Consider the following 12,596-nt stretch of genomic DNA (forward strand, 5'->3'; position numbering starts at 1 on the left):
GCCTTGAAGTGATGGGACCAGATGACTTGATCTTAGTTTTCTGAATGTTGAGCTTTAAGCCAACTTTTTCATTCTCCTCTTTCACTTTCGTCAAGAGGCTCCTTAGTTCTTCTTCACTTTCTGGCATAAGGGTGGTGTCCTCTGTGTATCTGAGTTTATTGATATTCCTCCCAGCAATCTTGATTCCAGCTTGTGCTTCATCTAGCCCGGCAGTTCACCTGATGTACTTTGTATATAAGTTAAATAAACTGGGTGACAATATACAGCCTTGATGTACTCCATTCCCTATTTGAAACAGTCTGTTGTTTCATGTCCAGTTCTAACTGTTGCTTCCTGACCCACATGCAAATTTTGCAGGAGGCAGGTCAGGTGGTCTGGTATTCCCATCTCTTTCAGAATTTTCCACAGTTTGTTGTGATCCACACAGTCAAAGGCTTTGGCATAGTCAATAAAGCAGAGGTAGATTTTTTCTGGAACTCTCTTTCTTTTTCAAGGATCCAGCAGATGTTGGCAATTTGACATCTGATACCTCTGCCTTTTCTAAACCCAGCATGAACACCTGGAAGTTCATGGTTCATGTACTGTTAAAGCCTGGCTTGGAGAATTTTGAGCATTACTTTGCTAGCATGTGAGATGAGTGCAATTATGTGGTAGTTTGAACATTCTTTGTCATTACCTTTCTTTGGGATTGGAATGATAACTGACCTTTTCCACTCCTATGGCCACTGCTGAGGGTTCCAAATTGCTGGCATAGTGAACACAGCACTTTCACAGCATTATCTTTTAGGATTTGAAATAGCTCAACTGGAATTCCATCACCTCCACTAGCTTTGTTCATAGTGATGCTTTCTAAGACCCACTTGACTTCGCTTTCCAGGATGTCTGGTTCTAGGTGAGTGATCAAATGATCGTGGTTATTTGGATCATGAAGATCTATTTTGTACAGTTCTTCTGTGTATTCTTGCCACCTCTTCTTAATATCTTTTGCTTTTGTTAGGTCCATACTATTTCTGTCCTTTATTGAGCCCATCTTTGCCTGGAGAAATATCAATAACCTCAGATATGCAGATGACACCACCCTTATGGCAGAAAGTGAAGAGGAACTAAAAAGCCTCTTGATGAAAGTGAAAGAGGAGAGTGAAAAGGTTGGCTTAAAACTCAATATTCAAAAAACGAAGATCATGGCATCTGGTCCCATCACTTCATGGGAAATAGATGGGGAAATAGTGGAAACAGTGTCAGATCTTATTTTTCTGGGCTCCAAAATCACTGCAGATGGTGACTGCAGCCATGAAATTAAAAGACGCTTACTCCTTGGAAGGAAAGTTATGACCAACCTAGATAGCATATCCAAAAGCAGAGACATTACTTTGCCAACAAAGGTTTGTCTAGTCAAGGCTATGGTTTTTCCAGTGGTCATGTATGGATGTGAGAGTTGGACTGTGAAGAAGGCTGAGTGCCAAAGAATTGATGCTTTTGAACTGTGGTGTTGGAGAAGACTCTTGAGAGTCCCTTGGACTGCAAGGAGATTCAGCCAGTCCATTCTGAAGGAGATCAGCCCTGGGATTTCTTTGGAAGGAATGATGCTAAAGCTGAAACTCCAGTACTTTGGCCACCTCATGCAAAGGGTTGACTCATTGGAAAAGACTCTGATGCTGGGAGGGATTGGGGGCAGGAGGAGAAGGGGATGCCAGAGGATGAGATGGCTGGATGGCATCACTGACTCCATGGACGTGAGTCTGAGTGAACTCCGAGAGTTGGTGATGGACAGGGAGGCCTGGTGTGCTACGATTCATGGGGTTGCAAAGAGTTGGACACGACTGAATGACTGATCTGATCTCGCATGAAATATTCCCTTGGTATCTCTAATCTTCTTGATGAGATCTCTACTCTTTCCCATTCTGTTGTTTTCCTCTGTTTGCATTGATATGAGGAAGGCTTTCTTATCTCTCCTTGCTATTCTTTGGAACTCTGCATTTAAATGGGCTTATCTTTCCTTTTTGCTTTGCCTTTAGCTTCTTTTCTTTTCTCAGCTATTTGTAAGGCCTCGTCAAAGGACCTTTTTGCCTTTGCGCATTTCTTTTTCTGGGGATGGTCTTGATCACAGCCTCCTGTACAATGTCACACTTCGTACACTGTCTCCTGTGAAAGCAGCTAGTCAATGTAAATTTTTCCCAATTGTTTTATTATAAAAAAGTAAAAAATGGATTTTCCAGGCCCAAACCATCAAATAATTGAAATTATGAACTCTATAGAAGCCTGTAATAGTAGATCAAATAAGCCAAAGGGAAGCTTACTGCACTAAAAGATAGGCCAGTTAGAAATATCAGATTGAATCATATAGAGGAAAATATGCTCATTTTAGGAAGATCACAACAGCCATATGTGACATCATATAAAAGGTATAGCATATGTGTAACTGGAGTCCCAGAATTAGAACAGTAAGAAAAGGCTTGGAAGAAATATTATTTGAAGAGATAATAACTGAGATAACAGATATAAAGCAATGCATTTAACAAGTCTTATGTTTCCAAACAGTATCAATACAATAAGATCTACATCTGAAACAACATAATAAAATTGTTGAAAACAAAAAATAAAGAGAAAATCTTAAAAGTAGCCAGGTAAAAAAAGGAAAAAATGGGACAGAAGACCAGACTTTATATACCAAAACCCTAGCAGTAAGTCTCCTTTTTTTTTTTTTTTCTGATATTTCCAGGTCTGGTTTGGGGCAGCTTGAAACAGATATGGGCACTAGAGAAGTCACCCAGAAAACTGCTGTAGTTCTGACTCAAGCTGAAAGAATAGGAGAACTCTAAAACTTAGGGTAAAAAAAAGAAATCTGTGTTTTATTTTTGTTTCCTTTATTCCATTCACTTGTGACCCAGACTCTAGGAAATCATGCAGCTGTAATGGCAGCAGGAGTAACAGTGGCAGCAGAGAGGGCCAGAGGAGGCACTTAAAACTCTCTAACATAAAAGGTGTGGTTCCAGGGGGATTGGAAGAATTGTGAAAACAGTTATGTGTGAACAACTTGAGTTCAATTTCTAGCTGCTTGGAGGTTGCCCCTGACTAGCTTTAAGCAGAGGTAATGACTTCAAAAATCTCAGTTAGAATATCCTGAAGATATAAATGACCTACTCAGAGAGCATCCGTGGTTCCTCCATGGGGCGAAAGAAACACAAGTTGATTAAATATTTCTTGAGCCCTGAGTATGTGTGAGATGTTTCATTAGATTTGCCGAATCAAAATTTAAAAAACCATAATCTTCCCCCAAAGAGTTTGTAAAAGTAACCTCAATATTGCAGGATTCATATAATAGTGAATATAATAGTGAAAACGAATTCACTATAATAGTGAATATTCATATAATAGTGAATATGCAACACAGACAGATTGGAAATATCTACAAGACAACTTTAGAGACCTCTGTATTGAGATCTTGCTAACTCTGAAACTCTTTAATCATCTTATGCTATACCATCCTCCCTCACTGAGACTGTACGGCCTCAGTAGCAGTTAAAAAAAAAAACAAACTGAAAAAATAAATAAATTGTGAAATAAGCTGCAAAGTAAAGAACAGTAGAAAGTTTTGTAGAGACAATTATGTCAGTCAAGTCTGAACATGATGTTACTCTTGATATGATAAAGACAAAAGAGAAAAAAAGATATATATTGCAATTCTGGTAAAGCATTTGACACATTTATCAAAATTAGAATGAATTAAGATGAATCTGTGGTTCATCAGTCAGCTTTGGAAAATTTAAACCTCATTTCCCCCCCTCTAAAATAAATAACGAAAAGCATGACAGTGGCAGATGAAGAAGGAATTTGCCAAACTCCATTGGGCTTGGCATTAAATTCTATTTTTTAAACTGATTTTGGAAATTAAAATTCTAGATAAATCCAATAGACTCTATTAACAATTGTTAGAATTAACAAGAGTTCTACAAGATTCTTACACATGCTCTCAATTTATAAAATTGATGGTATACTTCTACATCAGAAGCCAAAGTTAGTCAATTCAACTTCAAGACATATATAGTGCTGTAGTTTTTAAAATCATAAGATTCTTTGAATGACTTTTATGAAAAAAAAAAAATAAAATTGTATTAAGAGACTTCAATGAGCAAAAAAATTGAGAGCTATACCATACTTAAAGGTATTAATTCTCTCTCAAGCTAATCTATAAATTCAATGCAACTTGAATTTATAATTATAATTTTAATTATAACCTGTAATGGAAGAGCAAACAAGAGATGTAAAAAATATTACTGGAAAGAAGAACAAGGTAATAGCTTATCAACAATTGATATTTATTATGAAGCTGTAGTAATTCAGACAGTAAGGTGTTTGCATGAGGATAGACAAATAGAATAGAAGAACACACACACACGTGGAAACTTGATTTTCAGGCAAAGATGGCATTACAGATCAGTGGGAAACTAGAACTGTTTGCTAAATTGTCCTAAAACAATTAGTTATCCATGTGGGGAAAATGTAATTGAATCTGTGTGTCACATCATACACAAAAATAAATTCCAACTGGACAGAAGACCTAAATATGAAAAGCAAATTCTAAATTTTGAAAAGAATATATTTGTATCTACAAGGTACTATTTCTAATATTCATAAAAATCTTAAGCCATAAATTAGCATATTGATCAATTTGAATGCATCAAGATTTAAAAATTTTGTGCACTTAAATAAAATATTAAAAATTAAAAATGAGTCACAAACCAATGGGAGATATCTTATAATACATATCACAGATAAAGGTATTTTAGGAATAAAAGAAAAGAAGGAAGGAAGGAAAAAAGGAAGGAAGGAGGGAGGGGAAAAAAAAACAGAAGAAAGGAAAAAAGAAAGAAAATCCAATAAAAAAAATGTGATCATAAGATATGAACTTGCACAAGAAGAAACCATAATAACTAATAAAAATATGGAGTTATTGGAAATAATCTAAATGCCAGTAAAAGAAGAGATAAATAAATTTTGATAAAATCATGTATACTTGCAGAGTTGTAATAAATGAATAAACTAAAGATATGCCTATAAGCATGAATGTATTTTATAAATAAGGAATCTCACAAATAAGCTCAGTAATTAACACTGGGGATGAATGAAAAGCAAGTTACAGTAAATATAAATTTACTTAGATATAAAAGCAACAAAACAAAACTGTACATTGCTGAAGGATCTAAGCAAATGTATAAATGGTAAAAAAAAAAATCTATAGACTTATTATAAATTAAAAACAATAGTTACATCCAAGAAAAAAGGTCGGGAGTTAAGATCTGAGATGGTACATGGGGACATTATGTATGTTGCTGCTGCTGCTGCTGCTAAGTCGCTTCAGTCGTGTCTGACTCTGTGCGACCCCATAGATGGCAGCCCACCAGGCTCCCCTGTCCCTGGGATTCTCCAGGCAAGGACACTGGAGTGGGTTGCCATTTCCTTCTCCAATTCATGAAAGTGAAAAGTGAAAGTGAAGTCTCATGTTAGCAATGCTTTATTTATTAAGCTGGGCAGTTAGTACCTGGATATGTACAAATTCATTTTACTTTAAGTTTGTTGTTCAGTCACTCAGTCATGTCTGACTCTTTGTGACCTCATGGATTGCAGCACACCAGGTTTCCCTGTCCTTCACCCTCTAATGGAGCTTGTTCAAACTCATGTCCATTGAGTTGGTGATGCCATCCAACCATCTCATCCACTTCTCTGCCTGCCTTCAATCTTACCTAGCATCAAGGTCTTTTCTATGAGTCAGCTCTTCGCATCAGGTGGCCAGATTAGTGGAGCTTCAAGTTCAACATCAGTACTTCCAGTGAATATTCAGGGTTGATTTCCTTTAGGATTGACTGGTTTTATCCCCTTGCTGCCCGAGGGATTCTCAAGAGTCTTCTCCAACACCACAGTTCGAAAGCATCAATCCTTCGGCATTCAGCCTTCTTTATGGTCAACGTTCACATCCATACATGACTACTGGAAAAACCATAGCTTTGACAATATGGATCTTTGTCAAGTACTTAAAGTTGCTGGGCCTCTAATTCCCAGGTGATGCAGTGATAAAGAACCCACCTACCAATGCAGGAGAAGCAAGAGACTTGGGTTGGGAAAAATCTCCTGGAGCAGGAAATGGCAACCCACTCCAATGTTCTTGTCTGGGAAATCTCATGGATAGAGGAGCCTGGTGGGCTATAGTCCATGGGGTCATAAAGGGTCAGACACAACTGAAGCAACTTAGCATGCATGTTGGATTATAAATACTTTATTTGGTATTAGACACTGTTTGGTATTTGGTTACCAGCATCCATTCTCCTTCCTTATGTCACTCTAGCTGTTCAGAAAAATTTCTGTCACCCATTATGTGTAGTTTTGGTGAGAGGGTAATTCCAGATTCTCACAAACCACTGAATAAACTGAGAAAGCCAGATCGTTTTACTTTCTATCTTCCGATAATATCAGAACAAGCAGTTAACCTCAACTCAGCTACTCTAACTTTTCTGCATGGACTTTAACTCTTATAGGAGAGAGGTGAGAATTGGGAACCTTTAGTCCTTTATCCCAGCAGATGTCTCCTGACTTGGTTGCTTTCAACTCCTGAATGGCTATTGCATTTCCCTTTTTGGACATGCAGAATTCCCCTGCTATTACTTTTTCCAAGCAAGGCCCTCCAGGTTTCTGTCAGTGCTGTGACTCCCTAGAGAGTCTTCCAACAAAACCACAGTCCGTTTCTGTTGATTACACCCAGGAGGACTGGTATGTTATACTTTGATTTATTCTTTTTTCCTCATTGGTGTTAAACACAAGGACTCAAGTTCTTTTGTGATTAGTGGAAAGGTCATCATTCAAGAAGAGTTCACGTGAGCCCTCATGAAAATGCCCGTGTTTTCAGTTTTAGAATTGTGTACACAATTTGTAGGCAGTGCATGACCTCAATTCTCTCTTTCTAGCTCATGTTGATTAAAAATTGTTTTTTTTTTAAAGCAGATTTTCATTGCAAATGAAGACGGAAGCATCGTTAACTATATTTATCACTAACAGTCCTTACTTGCCAGCGATTATCAATTAGTGAAAACAGATTTTAAGGATTAAAACAATAACATACAGTATTTATCCTCCAAACCATACTTCTCATTAAAAAGTCTTTCCAATTGGCCTATAAAGGGCAATGTTGTCTTTTCTCTACGTGGAAAGAGAAGGCTTTCAATTTTGCACCATATTTGTGTCTCTCTTCATAATTACCCATGTGTAAAATGCTTCAGTTCATGCTTATGTTGTTGTTTTTTTTTTTTTGTAGTACTCAACAACTGAAAAAAATTATGCACACTCCTAATCTACAGATCTAATACTTGGTTATCATATTTTACTATTCCACCCCTACAGTGATTACTGGTCTAGACATTTTCCTGTGACTTATTTTTCAAACAACATTTTAAACATGGGCATTAAAAAGCACAATTTTCATCTTATGAGTTAAACTATAGTTACTGCAGTGAAAGCATTCATTATCATTTCAATAAACAAAAGAGATATGATCACTTTAATAACAAATCTATAAATGATGTCATTATTTGAGGAAGTATACATAATGCAACATTTTAATTGCACTGACTTTGCTCAAACTCAAGCTGTCTAATTTCCTTCAGAGCACTGGTCTTCAAATATGCCAGCATGAATTCACATTTATTTATTTATTCAGTTAATATCTGTTGTGCTCCTAGTGTGTACCAAGCTCTGTGTTAGGTCCTAGGAGCTGAGACAATGATTAAGATCTGTAATCCCTGGGATATACCTTAATTTGGAATGCAGATGGAAGGAAGACTTCACTTCTAGAGCAGGCGTTTGTATTCCTGGCTGCAGACTGCAGAGGCATAGATAAACAGTAAACCCTGTCCTCAACCCTCCTATTTTCAGTGTGTGCCTGGGAGCTGAACTCAGGTGTGTCTTTCTCCCTCCCCACTCCATGTATGTATGCAACACATTTAATGCTGTTAACATTGACCAGAAATTCAAAGTGACACATCCGGAGGTACTGCAATCTGGAGCTCTTAACTTTTGTAAACTGGTGAGAATAGTGGAATGCACAAGGTCTCTACTTAACGACTTCTCCATCTTCTCTTATGGACTCCTCTGCTCAGCCATTCAGGAATAGGATATGTATTAGACAACTAGCATCTGGTCTGAATATCTATTAGGACCATATGCTTTCCTCTGCTATGTTATCATCCTAGGGAAATCCAAACCAAATGGGGATTTGGGGAAATTTTCAAGGGTCACTTAATAAAGTAATTTTGGTTTTCCCTTTGCAATGAACACAGCATACTGTAGAGACAATTGAGAGACCTAAGAACATGGCAGAAATAACCTGAATAAATAATCATTGTGATCATAACCATATTCCTCACAATTTTCAAATAGGAAATAGAAACTGTTAGTTGCCACAGTTACAAATGGATGTATCCTGCTGGGATCTTACTTGAAAGATGAAGTTCTATGAAGTAGACTTGTCTTCTAAATGAAAACCAGTAGTTTTGGATCTGGCTATATTTTCCCCCCAAAGTCCTTGCTGTTAATATTCACAGTGGTTTGGGGACTGGCTCTTTTCCTCTCTCATAAAAATTTCTTGATTTATGATTGTGAGATCTTCATGGCCAAATAACAAAGGGCTAAGATTTGATGGCATAAAAGTAAGCACTGACTAATGTGTTCCTCAAGAACATTTGGAAGCAGTAAAGTCCAGTTGTTGTGGTTTTGATTTTACAATTAGACTAAAGGTATTTGGCTTTAAGAATGTATTTTACTTCAAAATTCCATCAATGACATAGACTTTGTCTCTGGTTTTAAACTTGTTGTCTCTATACTTTTATGAAATTAGATCCATTCACAATAATAATAGTGAAAACAGTGAACATGAATTATGATGGCTATCTAGAAGCATGACATTAAATTAGTACTTTGTTGTCAACATTCTTACCTAATCAGGGATAATTTGAAATTTTATTGCTGTGAGGATTTAAACTGGATTAAGAATATGTTTTATTAAAAATTATAGAGTCTGAAAAGACTATATATCTTAGGTAGGGGTAATATCTAAAACAATGGTTTATATTTCATCATTTTTTAAGTTCACATATCCATATTAAAATTTTGACACAGTTCAGACATCAATACATAGGCAAAGTACAAGATTATTTGAGTCCATCTCTGGCTAAAGTTTACTGGTTAAAATGGGATTGTCTGTAGCAACCAAGAGCAACTACTTCTCAGCTACACCATCTGGTTATGAACAATGAGTAGGGAGCTGTTTTGAACTCATTTCATTTTCAGGGGCTTTTATTAAATAAAAGATTTTCTGTTGTACTTGGTAAGAGCCAAGGCTCACCAATCAATAACCAGTAATTAATTACCTTTAACAAGCTCTTCAACAATCTTATACTACTATAAATTAAATTCAAGCTGCTGGGAGTATTCTACTCTTTTCTTATTCTCTCTTACTTCTCATGCTGTCTCCTTCTCCTACCTCACCATTTCCATTAAGAAATACTATTATCACAGGTACACATTTTTTTAAAGAAAATGGGTTTAGGGATTGTGCGTGTGTGCATGCTAAGTAGCTTCACTCATGTCTAACTCTTCACGACCCCATGGATTGTAGCCCGCCAGGCTCCTCTGTCCACGTGATTCTTCCAGCAAGAATACTGAAGTGGGTGGCCATGCCCTCCTCCAGGGGATCTTCCTGACCCAGGGATCAAACCCGCGTCTCCTGCATCTCCTGCATTGGCAGACGAGTTATTTACCATTGAGCCACCTGGGAAGCCCTTAAGGGTTACTAGACAACAATTTATTTAGAGATTTGTTGTTTGTGTTTAAAGAGGACTTCCCTGTAGTTCAAATGGTAAAGAATCTGCCTGCAATTAAGGAGACCAGGGTTCAATCCCTGGATCGGGAAGATCCCCTGGAGAAGGAAATGGCAACCCACTCCAGTACTCTTGCCTGGAAAATCCCATGGACAGAGGAGCCTGGTAGGCTACAGTCCACAGGGTCGCAAAGAGTCGGGACACGACTGGGCACTTTCACTTTCACTTTCTCAGTCAGTGGTAATAGGACAAAGATGAAAAGTAAAGCCTGAATCAATTATGAAGGTATTTTTGGTTAGTATGGATTCAAGTTTTCCCAAAGTTTTATAACTAATAGAAATCATCTCTGATCATTGTTAAAACTAGCTATTTAAAAAGAGAAGTTAATATTTTAAAAATAATAGTGGCAACCCACTACGGGTCTTAAAATTGATCGAATAGGTCATAAATAATTAAAAAAAAAAGAAACACAATACAGTAATACAGAACATTGTAAACCTGAAACTATTAGATTGAATTGCAGTGAGTGAGGGTTATTGGTATTTTCCAAAAGTTTACTTTTAGGATATATGTTGTCCTGACATACACACAAACATATGTTTGTACTGGAGGGCAAAAGGACATATATACATCTTATTGTGAACTACAGTGAAAATGTATAAATACCACTGCATTAAACACTTATTAAGTTTTACCTTTGTTTCTCAAAGTTAAAAGCTATAAAAATGTTGGAAAAGCATTCAGTTAGTGGTATTTTGGGTTAAAAACTTTCATTGAATGACAAAATTGTTCCAAGTTTTACGAGAAACTAAACAGCAATCAAGAAGAATATGTTGCAGTCCTAATGGGACAATGAGTGTCATTTATCTAAATATGGAAAATGACAACAGACGTTCTTGTCCATTAATATAATCTACTCTAAGCCAAAAGTTGAATCTGTTTTCTATTTGTCAGCTAAAATCAAACAAGCCATAGTAGATAACATATTCTACACTTGAAAATTAACAGAGCTAACCTTTTCATCATAGTAAGATAACCTTTCATTTGCAGCATGTTCTGAAATCTACAGGTTTTTGTGTACAGTATCAATGAGAGACATATCATTTTAGAAAAAAGATTTTAAAAATCTACAGAATGCTTTGTTTCAAAGTTGATACACATGTTAAATTGTAAACAATTTTAAGTTTTCTTTTCAAATTTTCTGCCAATTTACATAAATATATATGTATATACTGATTTTAGATCTGCTTGATATCAAAATAACTATACCTTTGAATCTGAATCATGTGCAAAAAAATTCAAAAAATTTCTTTATTCTGTAGCTAAAGATTACAGATATGAAGGGCTGACTTGTCTTAAAGACTGTAGTCTTAAATTTCATTGAATTTTAGCTTCAATTATGTTGGTCATATGATCTAGCGGCTAGCTTGTGATCCTCAAAATTTTTGTTATATCCCTGTGATACATAATAAAGAATTCAAATAGAAATTATTAGAACATGTTGCTTCTGTAACTACTTTGAACTATGTTCAACACAGTCTTCCTGGCACCATAGTTGTTTTTAATTTTCTTTTCATTTAAATTGACTATTCTGCAAGGGGATGGAGAGAAAGTGGAGAGAGGAAGGAAAATCTTCTTTTCTCTATAATAAAGTGTTTGGCTGGAACAGGCAAGGCAAGAATTTCAGAAGGGTAGTGAATCATTCTAGAGTCTTCTCTCACTGTTCAAATAGTGTGCTTTTTCTTAAAAAAATCAATAGTTGAAAGTTTGTTGTTTTGATTCTGATTAACATTACCTAAATAGTAATTTTATAGAAGAAAGAATTTGATTTTGTATCCTTTAAATACCCTTTTAGATAGCATAGACTATAAAAACACCAATCTCACATCTTTTACAATTCTTGTACTATCGTGTTTTAATTGTTTAAATAAAGACTCTCCCAGAAATCTTACTGCATGTAAAATATGAGTCAGATTTTACTTTGAGGAAACACTGGAAATGAAATGGAAAACATTCAGGTTATTTTTATAAAATGAAAAATAGTGTACTTTTGCTTAAAATATGTCTTAAAGGAAATATATAGCTTTAGCTTTATTATTAGTTTGACTTAGTTACATGCTGTTCCTGAAATTCATAAAAAGTAAGATTTAGACTAATATATAACTGATATCTTCAAGAGTATGTAGTTACTACATATAAAAGAGTTTCTTAACCTTGTCTTTGTAGTCTGTAAATTAAATAAGCTGTTAAAAAGTACATTTCAGTTGATTTTTAGAAAGAGACAGCATCTTGTGAACTCTGCCTTGGATGTAGGTGTCTCAAGAATGGTGCAAGAGCCACTTACAAAACAGAAACACACACACACACAAACACACACACACACACACACACACACCCATAGATAAAATTCCCATTGAATTAAAAAAAAAGTAAAATTTGGCATACATTGAGAAAAATGGAGAGAATTATGAGAGTTTTTAGAGGAATTTATATACTTCTGAGGTTTAACCATACATTCTCAAATTTCCATCCTCTAATTTTTATTAAGGGAATCAGTGCACTCTACAGTGAAAAGTGAAGGCTGTTGAGTTACAATGACTAGGGTTCAGTCTTAGTTTTCCCACTTATAAACTGTAGAACCTGAATATTTTCAATCTTTCCTATCTCAGTTTCCTCCTCTGCACTATGAGGATAATGTAAGATCTCCCACATTCTAAGAATTTAATGAGATAG

This window comes from Bubalus bubalis, chromosome 2, assembly GCF_019923935.1.
Source record: "Bubalus bubalis isolate 160015118507 breed Murrah chromosome 2, NDDB_SH_1, whole genome shotgun sequence".
Classification (NCBI taxonomy): domain Eukaryota; kingdom Metazoa; phylum Chordata; class Mammalia; order Artiodactyla; family Bovidae; genus Bubalus; species Bubalus bubalis.